Source organism: Labrus bergylta, chromosome 2 (assembly GCF_963930695.1).
Source record: "Labrus bergylta chromosome 2, fLabBer1.1, whole genome shotgun sequence".
Lineage (NCBI taxonomy): Eukaryota > Metazoa > Chordata > Actinopteri > Labriformes > Labridae > Labrus > Labrus bergylta.
The window spans coordinates 33,835,389-33,854,231 of record NC_089196.1 but is presented as its reverse complement, the minus strand read 5'-3'; the positions used below and the strand labels follow the sequence as shown (position 1 = coordinate 33,854,231).

The 18,843-nt window shown below is 41.0% G+C and overlaps 2 protein-coding genes across 2 annotated transcripts in view; one reads left to right on the top strand and one right to left on the bottom strand.

Moving 5' to 3' along the window:
• Positions 1-18,843, top strand: part of LOC136181104 (NLR family CARD domain-containing protein 3-like) — a 724,139-nt gene that overhangs the window by 265,082 nt on the left and 440,214 nt on the right. The window lies entirely within an intron of this gene.
• The window catches only part of LOC136181112 (protein NLRC3-like), a 693,514-nt gene that overhangs the window by 372,089 nt on the left and 302,582 nt on the right, over positions 1-18,843 (bottom strand). The gene's annotated exons all lie outside the window — the stretch shown is intronic.

Genomic DNA, 18,843 nt, shown 5'->3' with positions numbered 1-18,843 from the left:
CTAAAATACTAAATCTGTTAAAATGTTATTACTGCTCTGCAGACAGTCAGCCAGCTCCTCCTGCTTCATTCTCCTCAGGAAGTGCAGAGTGATCTTCAAAAATGCCTCTTTACAGCTTCTCCCCTGCTCTTCATCCTCACTCAGACTCTCTAAGCATTCTGGGTAATCTGGACTCAGAACCCTCTGGACTCTCTTCAGCTCGTTCTTCACAAAGGTGATGATGTTCTCCTCCAGCAGCTGGAACAGAAGGAGACACTGGATATTTAATATAAACTGGTAGAAATCAACATGTGGTTCATCTGTCAGTCTGAAGGTCAGCTGGTCTAAACAGAACAATAACTTAACATTAATTTATTGTACTGGTAGTGTATTAATTAACAGTGTGTTGAACACACCATAAAGATGGAGTCCAGGTCTGTTGGATTCTGCTGGTCTGATTGATCTCTGTGAACGTTGGAGCTCTCCTGTTGAACTCTGTGACAGGACATATTACACAAGAAAACAACGGGATATATATAATGAAACTCTGAGCCAAGATATGATTCTTTAAACAACAGAGACATAACATTAACTTCATTTTTAATTCTCACCTTCCATCAGCAGGACGTCCATCTTTAAAGTCAATAATGAGACCCTTAGACCGGTCACTCTTCATGGACACACAGCTGGGTCCAGGAGAGTCTGGTCTCTGTTCCTGCATCCTGATAGAAAAAAATAAACAAAGAAAGATCATTTTTAATCAGATTGTTCCAGTTTAAACTGGCAGATGGATAATCAGTAATCAGGAGGCAGAGGTGAAGTTCTCCACAGTTCTCTCTGTTTCTATTAGAACAGTATCTCACTCAGAATACAGCCAACACTGTGTCTGTCCTCAAATTCTTTAGACTGATGAAAGTAAAGTTAACAGAAGATGATTCCAGAGGAGAGGAGTCTGAAAACTGAAGGCTCTACCTCCCATAGTACATTTAGAGACCGAGCAGCATTTACAACGAGCAGCAACTACTATTAGGATACAGAACAGATCAAGATCAAGAACTTGTCCATAACAACTTCAGGAACCTCAACCTGGAACTCACTTCTGGGACAAAGTCTTCAGACTGACATCACTTCAGATGGGAATAAGTGCTGCTTGCACCATCACAGTAGTTTATATATTGTGAGTAAGTCCAGTATTTGGATCCTACAAGGTTTGTAGAAACACTCAAGAGCTTTAAAGATCTTTGTCTGCAGTCTTCATGATACATCTGCTCACCAGTGTCCTGCCAAGAACACTGGACCAAATGTTCAGTAAACCACCATGACATCATCCCTAATGTACTAAACATGCCTCAGCTGGACTCAGACACCATTCACTAAAAAAAGAATCAAGTATTAAACTATGTAGTCCAGGAGAAAGTGTAGTCAGATATCAGTACAATGGTCAGCTGGATCAGCAGGATGTATGGACCAGGTAGGTTAGTGAACTTGACCTGAAGCTTTCAATGCCCAACATCTCACCAGCAGAACCTCATCAGGTTCAGGATCTGGGCTGTGGACAAAGTCAGGACATCCAACATCCACCTCGTGGACCATCATCCTCTAATCACAGTTTTTAAACCGTGGCTCCCATCCTTGATGGTGCATGCTTTAAAATGGACGTGCAGAAGCAGACTCTCAGTGAATGAAATCTGATATTGTGGACAGTATGTCTGTTTGTTTTGGTCATCATTGGGAGTGAGGAAGGAGAGGACTTTCATTCTACCTGAGGGAAAAACAAAAATGTTCATTCAATAAAAATGCTTTAATTGGGGTGCTGGTGGCCTAGTGGTTAGTGTGAGTGTCCCATGCAGGGAGACTGTAGCCCTCCAAGCGGGTGGCTCGGGTTCAAATCCGACCTGTGGCTCCTTTCCTGCATGTCATTCCCCATTCTCTCTCTCCTTGATTTCCGACTCTATCTACTGTCCTGTCTCTAAATAACGGAACAAAAAGCCCAAAAATAAATCTTTCCTCAGATTTGTCTCTTTTTAAGGTTTGGCCTATTATTTTGACTTTGTCTAAGAACATTTAGCTTCTTTCTAGTAGGGCTGTTTTTGCTTTGAAGTCATAAAGTCCATCACACTGTCGATTCTTTTCCACATTTTACAGCCTTCAGGCAGGTCAGGGTTCAAATACAAACACTTCAAAAGAAAAAACACAAGATAGAACCAAAGCACACAATGATCATGAAGTGGTGAGAAAACTAAATGAAGCTGATGAGGAAAATGAAGACAGGTGAGTAGAGTAGAAGGGAAGGTCTGGGCTATTGAAACCTAGAAGAGAAGGAGGTGAATTCTGAGGACCTCTGGTGGAGAAGTAGGAGAAACAGGAGAAAAGTACGAGTCCTGGGAGAGGTGAACATGGACTGAAGACTGAGAGTGATGTAAATGGCTGAGGATGAAAGAGTGAGCCAACAGAAAAGCAGAACAGAGCTCTTTGTCAATTTCAGATCTCACCTTTCATCAGCAGGACGTCCATCTTTAAAGTTAATAAAGAGACTCATAGACCGGTCACTCTTCATGGACACACAGCTGGGTCCAGGAGAGTCTGGTCTCTGTTCCTGCATCCTGATACAAAAAAACAACATTATTAGTTACTGTGAGCAGCAGATGAGACAGTGATGATGATGATGATGATGATGAAGGTGGAGTGATGTGAGTGCTGAGCTGTGACATGGAGAAGAGTCATGGACAGTTAGAGATCCTCACCTCAGAGCTTCATGTTCCTCACACAGAGAGGTTTTAGAGGGAGGGACTCCCTCCTCTGTGTCCTCACACTGATCCATAGCAGAGCGCCCCCTGCTGGGAGAGCTGCACTCTGTCACTACAACAACACTGATGGAGTTTAGCTGCTGAAGTCACATCCAGTCAAAGATCTTCAGCTGTGGAGAAAACAAAGAGATGAAGCTGCTGATTCACCTTCATCATCATAATCATCATCATCATCATCACCTCACTGTCAGTCTACAAACATCACATCTACCTGGTTCACCTTCAAAAAGGGAAAGCAGCACCAGCAAAACCATGGTTATCCTATGGTCCAGCGTGATTGCTGGGCGTTCTTCTTTGTTTCTGCAAGACACATTTTTCTAGCAGTTTTTGGGTACGCATAAAAGTTTAAACATTTTCAACTTTTTTGATCAAGAAGCAGAGTCTCAGCGATCGTCAATGTCACTTAAAGTAGCCAATCAAATCAAGGAGGTTTGAAATCCGCTTTTTATGACATTTTCCCCTCCTCCTCTTGGAGCAAACATATTTCATTTGGTGGCCCGTATGCACACACAGCCCTGCTCCACAGGCGCTCCCAGCTGTTCTTTCTTCAGCTGCGTTCAGGTGTTTTTTTGAGGCAAGTTGCATCTCTGTGTGATCGGGTCCTAAGGGGGCCCCATCTGACATCACTCACTCTCATCGCTCTGCTAAGAGTCTCATGATTTATTCCTGTGAAATGAATTATCTGTCTGAGAGTGAAAACAGAGGAGCAGTGGTGGAGCAGATAGTGAAGATGAAATGTAACAGTAAATGACCGAATGCTGCGAGTCTAGTCTTAACTATCGGGGAGAGATGTTCTTTATGTTGGAAATAATACTTCTGTGAACTTTGAAGATAAATGTTTATACAGAGCATTTTTTTGTAGGTGTCAGATTATTGATCATATATTGGTGATGAATGGTTGGAGGACCCCCCTGTGAAGGGGCCCAACAGACTGAATAATCCCCATTGGTTTGATCAATCTGACACAGCTATCTGACTGGAAGGAGACATTCAATAAGAGCTGATCATAGAGAATAACTACAGCAGACAGAGTTTGTCTTTATAAATCTATCTACTAGAATCACACACTGTGATTTCACTGCAGTAATTCAAATTATAGAGCTGCATAATAAGGTCTCTGGTCTTTGCTGATCTCTGCTGTGGGTGCAGCAGAGATCAGCTGTCCCCTTCTGCAGAGCTCCAAGTCGAAAATTCATTCAACTACAGGACTTGGACCTTTCGAGGCTTCTAGCACTTTCAAGATTCCAGTAAAGATGTCTTTCCGATATCACAGAGGCTCAAAATACCGATCTGCCACTGAACGTTACAGCGGTGTAAACTCCAGTAACCTCCGCTCTCTGCCATGGACGCCACTAGCGCACGTCAGTAATGCGGCCCCGATTAAACTGGCTCTGATAAATGCCTGATCAGTGCTAAATAAGACTTTTATTCTTAACGACTTTTTCACATCCCATGGCCTAGATTTCCTTCTGGTCACTGAAACTTGATCGAACTCCAATGATGTAAGTCCACTTATTGAGTTTTCTCCAAATGAATGTTCCTTCTTTAACACGCCACGACCCTCCGGACGGGGCGGGGGTCTGGCAGCAGTGTTTAAAAACAAAGTGGGTACAGCAAACCCTCTTCTTATCATCATATTATATCGTCCTCCAAAATCAGATAAACATTTTATCACTGAGTTTGCAGACCTCTTATCGCAAATTGTGCCATCATTTGAAAGAATTTTAATACTGTGTGATTTTAATATCCATGTATGTTGTCCATCAAAACCACTTGTCGGTGAATTTTTAAACCTGATTGAATCATTTAATTTTGCACAGTATGTCTCAGGTCCCACTCATAAACATGGCCACACTTTGGACTTGGTCTTGTCTTGTGGTCTTCCTGTTAACAATTTGGAAATAATGGACCCTTGTCTTTCAAATCACAGTGCCATTTTTTTTATGTGTCTCTCTCTGACCTGTCATCAAATGGTCTCCTCCCCATGCTTTACTCTCGTTACATTAACTCTTCCACTGCCAGTTTATTCTCAGCTGCTCAAGATACTCTGTCCGTTGAAAATATTCCTACTGAACTGAGAATCACATTCAATTATTTAATGCTACCTGCTCCTCAATTCTCAACCATATTGCTCCTCTCAAGATAAAAAAAACAAAGCCTAAATCACAGTCTTGGATTATTGAATCCACTAGAGCCCTAAGGAGGAGCTGCAGACAAGCTGAACGCAAGTGGAAGCAGGATAAGCTTTAAATCTCACATGACATCCTTAAAGAGCGGCTGATCAGCTACCAAATTGCAGTCAAGGCAGCGAGAGCAAAACATTTCTCAGATATCATCTCAAAAGATCACCATAATCCTAAAGTCCTATTCAATATTATAAACTCTCTCACCTGCCCCCCTTCCTGGATCCTCTCTAGACACTCCCCTTAGTAGAGCAGAAGACTTCCTAAAGTTCTTCACTGAAAAAGTTGCTGGCATTGGAAAAAATATCTCAGCCCCTACCAGGCACATCTCAGCCTCCCCGCCCTTCAACTGCTCTGCCCAGTTAAACTGTTTTGAGCCTATCACCTTAACCTCACTCAAAGAGACGGTTTTTAAAATGAAATCTGCCACCTGCCCAGTGGCATAGTACCTACCAAGCTCCTCAAAGATTCCTTTGATATTACCGGCCCTTTTATCCTCTCCATTATAAACAGCTGTATGTCAACTGGTGCTGTTCCTCCCTCATTTAAACATGCTATAGTGCAGCCCTTGTTAAAAAAAACCCAACCTGGACCCCATACCACTTTCCAACTACAGACCCATCTCAAAACTACCCTTCCTTTCTAAGGTGCTAGAAAAGGTTATTCTGGAGAAATTGCTACCCTACCTTCATCATAATAGTATTTTAGACAAATTTCAATCAGGTTTCAGAGCAGCCCATAGCACAGAATCTGCACTCAAAATCCACAATGACCTTCTGCTTACAATGGACTCTGGAAACTGTGCTTTCCTGATCTCACTGGACCTTACTGCAGCATTTGAGACTGTTGACCACACAATTTTAATGAATCGCCTGTAGCATTGGGTTGGTGTTGGGGGCACAGCCCTGACTTGGTTTACATCATACCTGAACAACAGAACCTTCTCTGTAAACTTAACTAACGCCACATCCTCCCAATCTGGTCTGAGCTGTAGGATACCACAGGGATCCATCCTAGGCCCTCTAATATTTTCACTATACATGCTTCCATTGGGTCAAATTATCCAGAAGCACAACCTCTCATACCACTTCTATGCAGATGACACTCAGCTTTATCTAACGGTCAAACCAAACAATTTCGCAGAACTCACCTCTCTTATACAATTCCTTGAAGGCATAAAACACTAGATGGCCCATAACTTCCTACAATTAAATGAGTCAAAAACCGAAGCTGTTCTTTTTGGCCCCCCCGACATCATCAAACAGGTCGCCAACAGCTTAGGTCAGTTATACAGCCACATTAGGCCCCACGACAGGAACCTTGGCTTTATGTTCGACTCAGGTTTTACATTTGATCGGCAGGTAAATCCAGTTGTCAAATCCAGTTTCTTTCAGCTCCGTACAATTTCCAAGCTAAAACCTATCCTCTCATTCAGTGACTTACAGACAAAACCCATGCGTTCATTTCACCCCGGCTTGACTACTGCAATTGCTGGTCCAAAATGCTGCAGCAAGGCTGCTGACTGGAACCAAGAAGAGGGAGCATATCAGTCCTGTCCTAGCGTTCCTTCATTGGCTCCCAATACGATTCAGAATCGATTTTAAGATTGTGTTGTTTGTTTTTAAAGCCCTGAATGGCTTGGCCCCCTTTTATATTACCAACCTCCTCAGGCCGTACACCTCATCTAGGCGCCTGAGATCATCAGACATGGGCCTCCTGGCTGTTCCCCGCTCACGGCTCAAGCTAAAGGGAGATCGGGCCTTTTCAGTAAAAGCCTGTAAACTGTGGAACAGCCTCCTTCATTCCATCAGGTCTGCACCCTCTGTTGACTCTTTTAAGTCCTGTCTCAAGACATACTTTTATATTTTAGCATTTGAGTCCTCTGGTCCTGAATAGACCGTTTCTTTCAGGTTCCTTTGTTGCTTTCTTTAAATATTCTTTCTTTATATATGTATGTATGTATACATATATATATATTTCTCTCTTGTGGACATTGTGATCTCAAGTTGTTTTTTCTTTTTTCATGTATTGTACAGTACTTTGGTCAGCTGTAGCTGTTTTTAAATGTGCTCTATAATAAATATGACTTGACTTGACTTGACTTGACTTGCAGAGGAGTGTTTGTGTTGCTTGGCAACCATCCAGTTTCAGTTGTGGAACCAGTTGAGCTGATGGAGTGATTATTTCTAGTCCTAACTGATGAGGACAGACTCCACGCCCTCCCTCTGTTTTGTAAAACTGTACTGTTAGCATGTTAGCATGTTAGCATAGCCTGCATGCTAACTGAGAGTCATTGTGTTCCCTGCACTTCTACTATAGTCAGAGCAGCTAATGAACCTGGTGGCTAACTGTTAGCTTACAGCTCTTTTGACACTTAAATCAAACAGAGAGTCTTAAAAACAGTGAAAAGTGTCTCTTACCTTCAACACAGAGAACAGATCTGCGTCAGAACGAGACAGAGTCAGAGTCCTACTGAGACCAGGAAATACCACAGCTGGTTCATCAACATACCAACAGGTGATCAAAGGACACACCCTCCATTTCTCCCTGAAGGGAGTTTGAGTTTATTATTTTAAGATTCATGAGAAGAAATTAAAGTGTGTGTGATCAGAAGCAGCAGAGATCGTCTTCATGTTGAAACCTCAGCTGTCAATCAAGAGAAGAACTTTCAGACTGTCATTAAAAAAAGACAAAAACTTGAGTTATTATTGACCATCGTCCTTTTGAAATGATCTTCAGTGATCGATAAATGGTTGAAAATGTAAACTGCTTTAAATATTTAGGAACTTACATCGATAGTCACCTCAAATTCATAGATAACACAGACTATGTCTTTAAAACAGCTCTGCAGAGGCTACACCTACTTAGGAAGCTGAATGAGTTTGGGGTGAGTAAAAAGATTCTTGAAATGGTAGAAAGTATTTTGTCTTTTAACATGGTCTCATGGTACGGGCATTTAGATGTTAAATGTAAAAACAAACTGACAAGAGTGGTCAATACCGCTATTAAAATCATAGGGAAACCACAGATGCCTCTTTGTGACAGGCATGTACTGAACACTAAAAAGAAAGCCCAAGACATAACAAGTGACCCTTCTCATCCACTGCACTCCCAGTTCAAAGTGCTTCCATCAGGTCGGCGATTCAGACTGCCAAGAGCCACAAAAAATGTTTATAAAAAATCATTTGTACCAAATGCAATAAAATTATTAAATTCATAAAGGAGAAAACGACCCCCCCCAACTCTAACTGCACATTGTTTTATGAAATTACTTTTTGAAATGTATTAAAACTCTGGCTTATTATTATACTAAATTATTATTTTAAATTCATGAACCATGCTGACTGTGATGTTGTCGAGGACTACAGGCGCTCTCCTGGTTTCCTGCTGTGCTTGAATGTTGTGTTGTTTGTCATCTGTCTTATTCTTGTGAAGCCAAAGACAATTTCCCACTTTGTGGACAAATAAAGTTCTATTCTTCTAAACTTCTGTGTTTAACATGTTTTATTTAATTGTCTAAAAACTGTCGACAGTTTCACAGTGAATGATCATTTACATCGTTAGTCAATCAATGGGACGCTCTTTGAAATGAATGAAAATCAAAATGGACCTGGTTCATCTGAATCTACAAAGTAACTATCAAAGCAGATTTCAAGTGTCAGTCACAGCCAATCGAAATCTGTTCGTGTTCACACCTGACGCAGGTATGACTGCACTAAAAAAGGGACTACTACAGGTGATGTACAGTACCTGTGTGTCACTGCTGAAGCTCCCCCTGCTGACAAACTACAATAACTAACTTCCTGTTTCCAACATCTGCATACTAGGGATGTAAAGATTAATCATGAGGCAGTTAAAAATTGATTCAAAGGTGTCAACGTTCACTTTGATACTCTGAAAAACTGAATCGCAGTACTTTTTTTTAAACAGCAGAGGGCGCCATCTATTCATGCTTCTCTTGATTGACTTCCTGCGTCACTCTCGTGAGCCTCAGCACCTGAAGAGCAGAGGAGGTTGGTTGTAACCTGGTTGTAACAAGCAGTCTTTATCATGGCAGCTGCGGTGCAAAATGTTAAAATTCCGACCACACCACCGTCTTATAAATCAGAGACAAAATGAAAGAGCTGAGAAGATAAGAGAAAAGACAAAAACTGTGTGCAAATATTACAAGAAGACAGGGAACTACACAAATAGCCCAACAAACATGATGCAGCATTTAATCCACACTACAATGAGAAGCTCCAATCACCTCCCCTTGTTAAAAACACATTAACAGGCAACCCACACTGACAAGTCGGTTTGCAGCCCCTCTTGCCCAAACGATTGCAAGAGCGAGAGAGATTACGAGGTGCATTGGTGTTTTCATGGCAAAAGATTCCGTAGTTGAGAATGATGACTTTTGGTCAACACACTTTAGACTAAATATCACATCCCATCACTCCCGCATTTCAGTCAGTCTGTAATGCTGGCCAGGGCCGGCCCGTGGCATCGGCATTATAGGCAAATGCTAGAGGCGCCAGCCTCCATAGGGGGCGCCGCTGGCGACCCAAATGAGAGCTGCAGAAAAGTTGAAGATAAGAAGAAGAAATAGAAGGAAAAATTAGTTTAAATATCACTAAATATTATTTATCTAATATCATTTTCATGCTATTATTTAGTAATGAAAACACAACTATCACACATTTAAAAAGGCTCTATTTTCTTGCCTTCTGCTTGGCCCGGCACATCACAACACAGCTGCTCATTACCTGCTCGTTACCTGCTCGTTACCTGTTCGTTACCTGCTCGTTACCTGCTCGTTACCTGCTCGTTGTGGGGGAGGAGGGCAGGTGATTTATTAGAAGTAAGTGACACTGACCATACTGGTTAACATGAAGTCTATAAACATCCATAATGTAAAAAACAACAACAACAAAGGCTTCGGAGCCCAGGGACGAAAAAGAAGAAGAGGAGAAAAAATGTGAAAAAGACACAGAGGTAACGTGCTGCACGGATCAATTATTTATCTGTTGTAGTTAAGATAGCTCGTTATTTCAATTCAATTCAATTCAATTCAAAAAACTTTATTTGTCCCCGGGGGGACACAGAGCAGTAAATTAACAACAGTGCAAGTAGACAAAACATTTTAACCTAAATATAAAGTGTCAATTTAAATACAACTTAAAGCTTAAACTTAACTTAAAAATACAAAATATAAAATATAAAGGAGTAGATATGAGTGGACAGTGATCGGACTAACAGATGTAAACAGATGTAAACAGAACTATGTGCAGTAAACGAGAAATAAATATATATATACAGAGCTATGTGCAAGTAGGCAAATACTAAATGATAAGTTATTAAGGTGCATGGTGAATAATGGAACAACAGAACTAATATTTACAATATAACTGTAAGGTAAAAATGAGATAAATAAAGTGACCGTAGTGCAATGATGGATAAGAAACAACAGGAATAAATTAACCAGAACTGTATGAATACTGATATAAAATGGATAGAATAAAGTGATGTAGTGCATGAGACCAGATAAAGCAGAGGCAGTTAAGGTGCATGTCAATATAAAGTAAGTAAAAAAGCAAAGTTCACAGCTGAGAGTCTGCATTGAGTGAGAGGTGTTGGTTGGTGGATCATCATTGATGGATGATAGTAACGTCAATGATTCCTAGCTCGAGTTAACATCCGTTATTTCCACTGTACTTTTATAAGGTACAGATTATTCATGTTAAGAAAATAACCAGTTTAAGAAAATACACTTCTTCTTTTGTATAGTAGGCTACGTTGTTTGGGACACAAAACCTACTTTTATATTTATTTACATTTCTGTACTTAGTTAGCTTTCACCATAGTAGATTAACATGTTTATTTTCCTCCTCCTGTTGTCATTAATAGTTTTAAGCTCTTGCCTTTAGAGTATTGATGTCTAAGAGCATGAATGCATTTTGTGAAAGAAGTCCTCACTGAATAGATATGTGTGCATGCTGTAGGTCTGGTTGCAAGGAAAACTATTGAGTTGAGAGATTTAAATAATATTTAAATAAAACACTTTATTACAAAATGCAGATTGTTTCACAAATATTCTCTCTTCTCTCTCCAGATGCAATCAGAAACATTTAAATCCATCCCCTGCCGTCCCTGGGCCGCCTGTGACCACTTCTGCTCCCTAAACTGTTTGATATTGTTTGTTCTGTAACACTAGTTATTTGTATTTATTTTATTTTTTATTTACTTATAAGAAATATTAGTGTTATTACCATTTTATTAATGTTTGTCTATAAGTATTTTTTATTTTTTAAATAAAGAAATTCTGTGCCCCCTACCTAACCTAACCCTACCCTATTCGCTTCTTTTCACCATTGATATCGACAGCTTGTACACGAATATTGATATTTGAGAAAGCATACAATCCGTAAAAAACATATTTAAAAAACATCCGGGTAAAAAGAGACCAGAAAAGGAATTGATACGATTGCTGGAAATCAATTTGACTCGAAATCCTCACACTAAGGAGGATTTTGATAACTTTTTAACCACTCTGAACAATCACAATGCGTCCATTTCATTGAAGTCTACCACAAGCTACACCTCGGTAGACTTTCTTGACACTACCACATACAAAGGTAAAATTTTCAGAAAACAAACAAATTGGACATTAAAGTATGTTTCAAGGAGACAGATAGTCATGCTCTACTCCACAAAACTAGCCACCATCCTAAACACACCTATGCTGGGCTGGTAAAGTCTCAACTGCTGAGATTTCACAGAATATGTGGCGACAAAGAGGACTTTAAACAGGCCACTAAAACGCTGTTCTCAGCACTGGCCACCAGAGGGTATTCCCGATGCTTTCTTAGAAGGTCCTTCAAGACATTTCAGGAAACAAAACCCCAATTGTTTTCCTCTATTTTGCTCTTTGTTACTACTTTCTCTCCAGCAACGATTAAATTGGTCAGAGTTATTAAAAATAATTTTCAAAACATCATCGCAGAAACCGAGATTTTACGAGACCACAGAATCATTGCAGTGTTCAGAAATAACAGGAACCTGAAAGATTACCTGGTCAAAGCAAGAGTCCAACCCATGTTGACCCCTAAATCCAGAGGGCACGTGGAATTTTTTAAGCACCAAACTTGGTTGCGCAGCAGATACAATAAAAATGTTTTTAAAATGAAATATATGGGAAGCCCACACTCCAAAAACTGTGTATACCTGATCAGTTGTAAACGATGCGGATTACAATACTTAGACTTAGACTTAGACTTAGACTTTCTTTATTGTCATTCAAACTTGTACTTTACAGTGCAGATAAGAACTAAATTTCGTTGCATTTGGCTCGTTGTAGTGCAGGATAAAAACAGCAGCATGTATTTACATATAAAAAATAAAAATAAGGTGCAGATATAAATAGATATAAAAAGAAAAACTATGAGTAAAAATACTATACAGATAAATATATTGCACATTATATTGTATTTTACAGTCCAGTGAAGTAGTCCTGTGTGGGGGTTTGAGGGGGAATGGAGGGATTATTTTTTCCTGTTCAAAAGTCTTATGGCCTGTGGGAAGAAGCTGTTACAGAACCTGGAAGTTCTGCTTCAGAGGCTGCGGAACCTCTTTCCAGAGTCCAGCAGCGAAAACAGTCCTTGGTGGGGGTGGGAGGTGTCTCTGCTGATTTTCTGAGCCCTGGTCAGACAGCGGATCTTTGCGATCTCCTGGATGGGAGGAAGTGGAGTCTTAATGATCTTTTCCGCCGTCCTCACCACTCTCTGCAGGGACTTCCAGTCGGAGGCACTGCAGGCTCCGGACCAGACAGAGATGCAGTTTGTTATGATGCTCACTATAGTGCCTCTGTAGAAGGTGGTGAGAATAGGAGGAGGGAGGTGTGCTCTCTTCATCCGACGCAGAAAGTGCATGCGCTGCTGCGCTTTTTTCACAAGAGCGCCGGTGTGAAGGGACCAGGTCAGAGTGTCTGTTATCTGCACCCCCAGGAACTTTGTGCTGCTAACTCTCTCCACTGCTGTGCCGTTGATGAGGAGTGGTGTGTGGCTGGGCTGGCGCCTCCTCACACATCTACATACACACTCATCTGCACACACACACATTTACACCTCATCCACAAGCCTTGCTTGATAATGTTTGTTGCTTAGATTAGTTTATAATAGTTATTTGTTTAATTAAGTTCATTGATTTTGGATTGATGTTGCTTTGTTTAAATAAATTCTGTTATAATTTAAGAGAGCAGTTGTTTGTGGTTACTGGTGTATTTGCATTGTGATATAAGCTGGGTGCGAAGGCTTTGTGTACGGATTTCACGCCTTCAATTTATTAAATATAGTTATTCATTATTAATAATATTAGTAATTAAATAACTAATTTGAGACTGATTTGAGTGATATTTTGGTTATATTTACCTGATTACAGGTTGGTGCCCCAAAACGAGATTAAACATAGTTTAATGATATTTTATTTATATTATTAATAATTAAGTATGATTATTAAAGAATATAACCAAAGTTGACTTGATACAACCCCAACAATAGTCAGTAGTTCTACATCAGGAGAGCAGTGACTTGAGACTATCTCACCGTTGTTGCACCAGTTGTTGTTGGTGAATATGCAAACACCGCCGCCTCGGGATTTACCAGTGAGAGAGCTGCTCCTATCCGACCGAAATAATGTTAGCCCCTCTATGCTAACTGCCTCATCTGGAATGGATGGTTTCAGCCACGTTTCTGTGAGAAATATGGTGCAGCAGTCTCTCATCTCCCGTTTTGCAGTTAAATCCAGCTTCAGGTAGTCCAGTTTGTTCTCCAGGGAGCGGACATTAGAAAGCAGGATGGAAGGAAACGGTGTTCTGTGCGGGTTAGCTTTTAGCTTGGTTGTTAGCCCCGCTCGGCATCCCCGTTTTTGCTTCCGGTCACACCGCTTCCGTCTCCTCCACTGGCAGACTCCGCTGGTACGAGGCTCCGCTGCTTCACAGGCCGCTGGATGTAGCCGGCGTAGTATTCCGAGGCTACGTAGAAGGTCCAGGTGGAACAGGCGCATGCTCAGTGTAGTAGCCGGGTTGGACAGCACCTTAACAAACTCATGGTTAAGAGTTTGAAAGTAAGATTAGATGAAGAATCTGCTGATTTAACACAGGAAAAGTTCCGGTTGACACCTGGAAATCGGAGGCGAGGGATATCCCTGGATGACACGGGGAAACTCAACAGATCTGTGAAAGCTATCGCGGGTAGGCACAGCTATGCTGTGAACAGACCAGAATGGGGTGACTCAGAAGAGATTAAAAGTGAGGACAGTATGGAGATCAGTCAGGGAAGTGAGAGAACAAGAGACAAAAGAGGCAATTCTTTTGAGCTCGTTGGTATGAAGAAACAAAGGAAACTATGATCTGGAGGAGGAAGTGGGGAAATCAGGGTTGAAGAGAAGGAATTTCTCAGAAAGTTATGTTGGGATATATGACCTACAATGTAAGGGAATATATACCCAGACCAATGAGATGCTTTAACTGTCAAAGATTTGGACACACTGCTCAGACATGTAAGGGAAGGAGAAGGTGAGCAAGGTGTGGGGAGGATCATGAATATGAGCAGTGTAAAACAGGTATGCAACCCAAGTGTTGTAACTGTGGAGGGAATCACAGTGTGGCATATGTGAGGTGATGAAAACGGAGGTGCAGGTTCAACAAGTCAGAGTGCACAATACAATCACATATGCAGAAGCTGTGAAGGTGGTGAAACAGGGGAGAGGGAGAGAGATGGAAGATACAAATGAAGGCCAGAAGAACAAACAGCCAGAACAAACAGAAGAAGGGAAAGTGTGCGTGGATCTGAAGAAACTGGTTACATTCATAGCAGGGGTCATAAACGCAACAATGGAAACAAAATCAAACACTGAAAGAAAACAAATATTAGTAAAAGTGACAGCAAATCATCTAAACATGAACAAACTGACATGGGAGGAAGTGAGAAATGATCTCAATGCCCAGGCTCGTCAAGAAACATCATGTGTAGGATAGCAAAAGACCCACCATGGTTCTTTTATTACAATGAAACGCAATGAGCTTTTCAAAGAATTTTAACCATTTATAGGTCCATTACCAAGATTACCAGATGTTATCTGTGTGCAACAAACATGGTTGAAAAGTCACTTAGATTTCAGAATGAACAATTACTCTGCTGTTAGGTGTGATGGGGGAGGGGGGAGGAGAATGTGCTACATTTATTAAAGGAAATCTTTCATTCAGAGCGGTTAGTAAAGGGAGAGAGGGAGGATTCATACTCATAGAAATGTGGACGGATGTAGGACAGACAACTATTATCAATTATTATAATAAAACTAGATCTCATCAAATGAAAGCAAATACAGGCACAGACTAAAAACCATGTGGTCTGGAGTGGAGATTTGAACTCACACAGCACATTGTGGGGAGGGAAAAGACGGATACTAAATAATAGAGCAACTTTAGGAAGACAGTCACTTGGTATGTATAAATGATGGTAGAGGAACACAAATAAATATTCATACAGGAAACAGTTCAGCACTAGATCTGATGCTGGTTTCAAGAGAATTGGCAGGAATATGTGAGTGGAAAATATGGGAAGAAACAACAGTTGGAAGTGACCCGTTTTCCAATATTTTAGAATATATATGTGGATAGAGAGGTAAAGGAGGAGGAACGAGAGGAACAGTGAGTATTCAGTAAAGATAAATGAGATCACTTTCAGGATGTGAAAGGGGAAGTGGGGAAATAGACATCACTCGAGACATAGAAGAGGTAATTGAGTAGTTTTTTTGTGTACTTTTACTTTTAAAGTAGTTTTTAAAATCTGTACTTTTACTTTTACTTAAGTAGAATTTTTTAAGTATTTCACATTTTAAATCCCATCTGTTTCTGAGTAATGGCTGAGGCTCCTCCACTGTTAGGACCGGAAATACACGCAAACAATTTCAAAATAACACTTTTTTGAATGCCCTTTGAGCACATAATAAACCTAATCACATCTGGGACAGTGTAGTTTCAGAACTATTAATATTTCCCTCTGTCGATATAAGAACTTCAATGGCATTTTTTATGGCTTTGGCCCGTTTAGAATTATTAGCAAAAGGCTGTCTGTTTTTTCCTAGTTGCAGTGATGTTTACGTTCACGTGGTGCCTTTTCAAGTGCTTTAATAAGTTGGACGTGTTGCCTGTGACGTACCCGATGTCCTCTGAACAACAACGGCACACTACTCTCGCCTTGTCAACGTCTCTTTGTCCATTATTGTGGGAATGGGGAGGGAGGTGTTCATTCTATCATGCTGCAGGTTATTCTCCCACACAGACGCGTCTCCCCCTCCCCTTTTGCTCTTAGTTTGAGCGGGATCATCGCTGAAAATGAAAACAAAACTTAAGAGTAAGTCTGTAAAAAGAACTCCATCCCGGTTATATGCAACTGTCCAGACCAACAGGACTCGAGGAATTACTAATCTGCACAGTTTGCACAGTTTATGTTTGAACTTTTTTACAAGTTATTAACTAAAAGCTGTGTCCCATACCAGCAGCTGCAGCCTTCCTCCACCCTGAGGTGTGCTTCTGCTTTGCGGTCCGTGTGGGAACACAGATTAAATCACTTTTGTTCCGCGCGTACTCAGATCAGTCCTGTACTGAAACGGTCCGGTCCGAGTACGTGTACCTTTACACCCCTATCAGTAAGTGTCAGTAAAGTTGTTGATGAATGAACAGATGATAACCTGCAGCTGTGTTGTGTCTCGTTCTCTCCATCAGACGCCTGTGAGCTGGAACTGGACACAAACACAGTGAACAGAAACCTGAAACTGTCTGACAACAACAGGAAGGTGACACGTGTGGAGGAGCTTCAGTCATATCCTGATCATCCAGACAGATTTGAATGCTGGCCTCAGCTGCTGTGTAGGACTGGTCTGACTGGTCGCTGTTACTGGGAGGTCGAGTGGAGAGGAAAGGTTGATGTATCAGTGAGTTACAGAGGAATCAGAAGCAGAGGAGACATGAATGAATGTTGGTTTGGATTTAATGATCAGTCCTGGAGTCTGAACTGCTTTAATAGAGGTTACTCTGTCAGGCACAATAACATAAGAACAGAGATCTCCTCCTCCTCCTCTTCCTCCTCCTCCTTTGTCTCTAATAGAGTAGCAGTGTATGTGGACTGTCCTGCTGGCTCTCTGTCCTTCTACAGAGTCTCCTCTGACACACTGATCCACCTCCACACCTTCAACACCACATTCACTGAACCTCTCTATCCTGGGTTTATGTTCTGGTCTCCTGGTTCTTCAGTGTCTCTGTGTGGTCTGTCAGTCTGAGAAACACTGCTGACTGAAGATCAGCTGACTCTGTTCACTCTGTCCAGCTGGTCTGTTTCATGGTTGGGGGGTGTGATAATGGGGGGTGGGGGTGGTAATGGGGGTTAAATGTTCTACATTACAGAAAAACAATGGACCCCCTTCTTTAATGTCTGTATTGTTCTGATCTCACCAATAAAAAACAAGTGACAATTAAACAATTAAAGTCCTCCTCCTGCTGTCTTGATATTGGCAGCAGGAGGAGGAGTCATGGCTCCAGATCTGTTACAAATGGTAAACTTGTCTCTCAGGTGTCTTCCCACAGGCCCTGAAAACAGCAGTCATCAAGCCACTACTAGAAAAGAACAATCTAGACAATAATGAATAATTACAGGCCTATATCAAATCTTCCTCTGTTAGGTCAAATGATAGACAAAGCTGTGTTTCAGAAGTTAAATAACTTCTTGATATTGAACAACTGTTTGGATGTCTTCCAGTCAGGTTTTGGACCAAACCGCAGCACTGAGACAGCTCTGGTTAAAGAGTAACTAAACCCTAAAACCACTTTCTTCAACTCTAAACCTCTTTATTTGAGTTTTAAGTAGTGTTATGGATCAATCCAAGTCCCAATCTCGACATTTGAGTACAAAGTATTGAAATTTGAAATATTGTGTTAGAAATGTGCATAGTGTCTGCCCTTCTGTTTGAAAAACTCTAACAGTTTTTTTGGAGTACAGTATGACGTAGGAGTACAGCCCCACGTCACCAAACCTATAAAAGCCTCGTCACCCGACTCGGCGAACTGTGGGGACTCAAGTGTGTGTATGTATTTGTGTGTGTGTGTGTGTGTGTGGGGCAAACATTGTATCATGTTGCGGCTGATAACGGCGTGAAAGGAGTGAGTGGGGGAGTTTACCCCCGTGCCCCCCTCCCTCTCCAAGTTGATACATTCTCCTGCTTATTCTGCTCCGGTCCCCGGCATCATAACGTGCCTCTCGCTCACACCTGAAGAACACACTCTCTCACCTCGTACTCTCTCTCCTCACTCGCTTCCCCCACACACAGTCTAAAGTGTTTCATGACATCTGTTTAAACACAGACAGAACCTCAGTCTAAGTTCTTCTTGGGTAACACTTTATATGAAGGTCCTTGAAATAAGCTGTTATTACCATCAAACCTGCTGTATAAGACACACTTTAAACCCTCAGGCATCAGTTTAATTTACTACCCTCTTCAGTCATTAAGGACAAAAATGTCCACTTCCAAAAATCTGCTATAACAATAGAACAGATTACTTTTTTTTTGTTCCTTTTTTCTGCATAAATCTCTTAAACAACTTCAGCCCTGCTCAAAACTACCAAACATTCAATCATTTTGAGGATTTTAAGCCTTTAGATGCCAATTTTATTACTTGATCACTGTTATTATTTATGAAAAAAAAGTTATTTTCCATATAACAAATATTTGGTGGCTGGGGGATTTTTTAAAAATCAGTCTTGAATATGTCAAAGATTATACAAAATATTGACTTTAATGCATTATTAGTTTTTGTGTAGCATCAGATTTAAAATGTACTA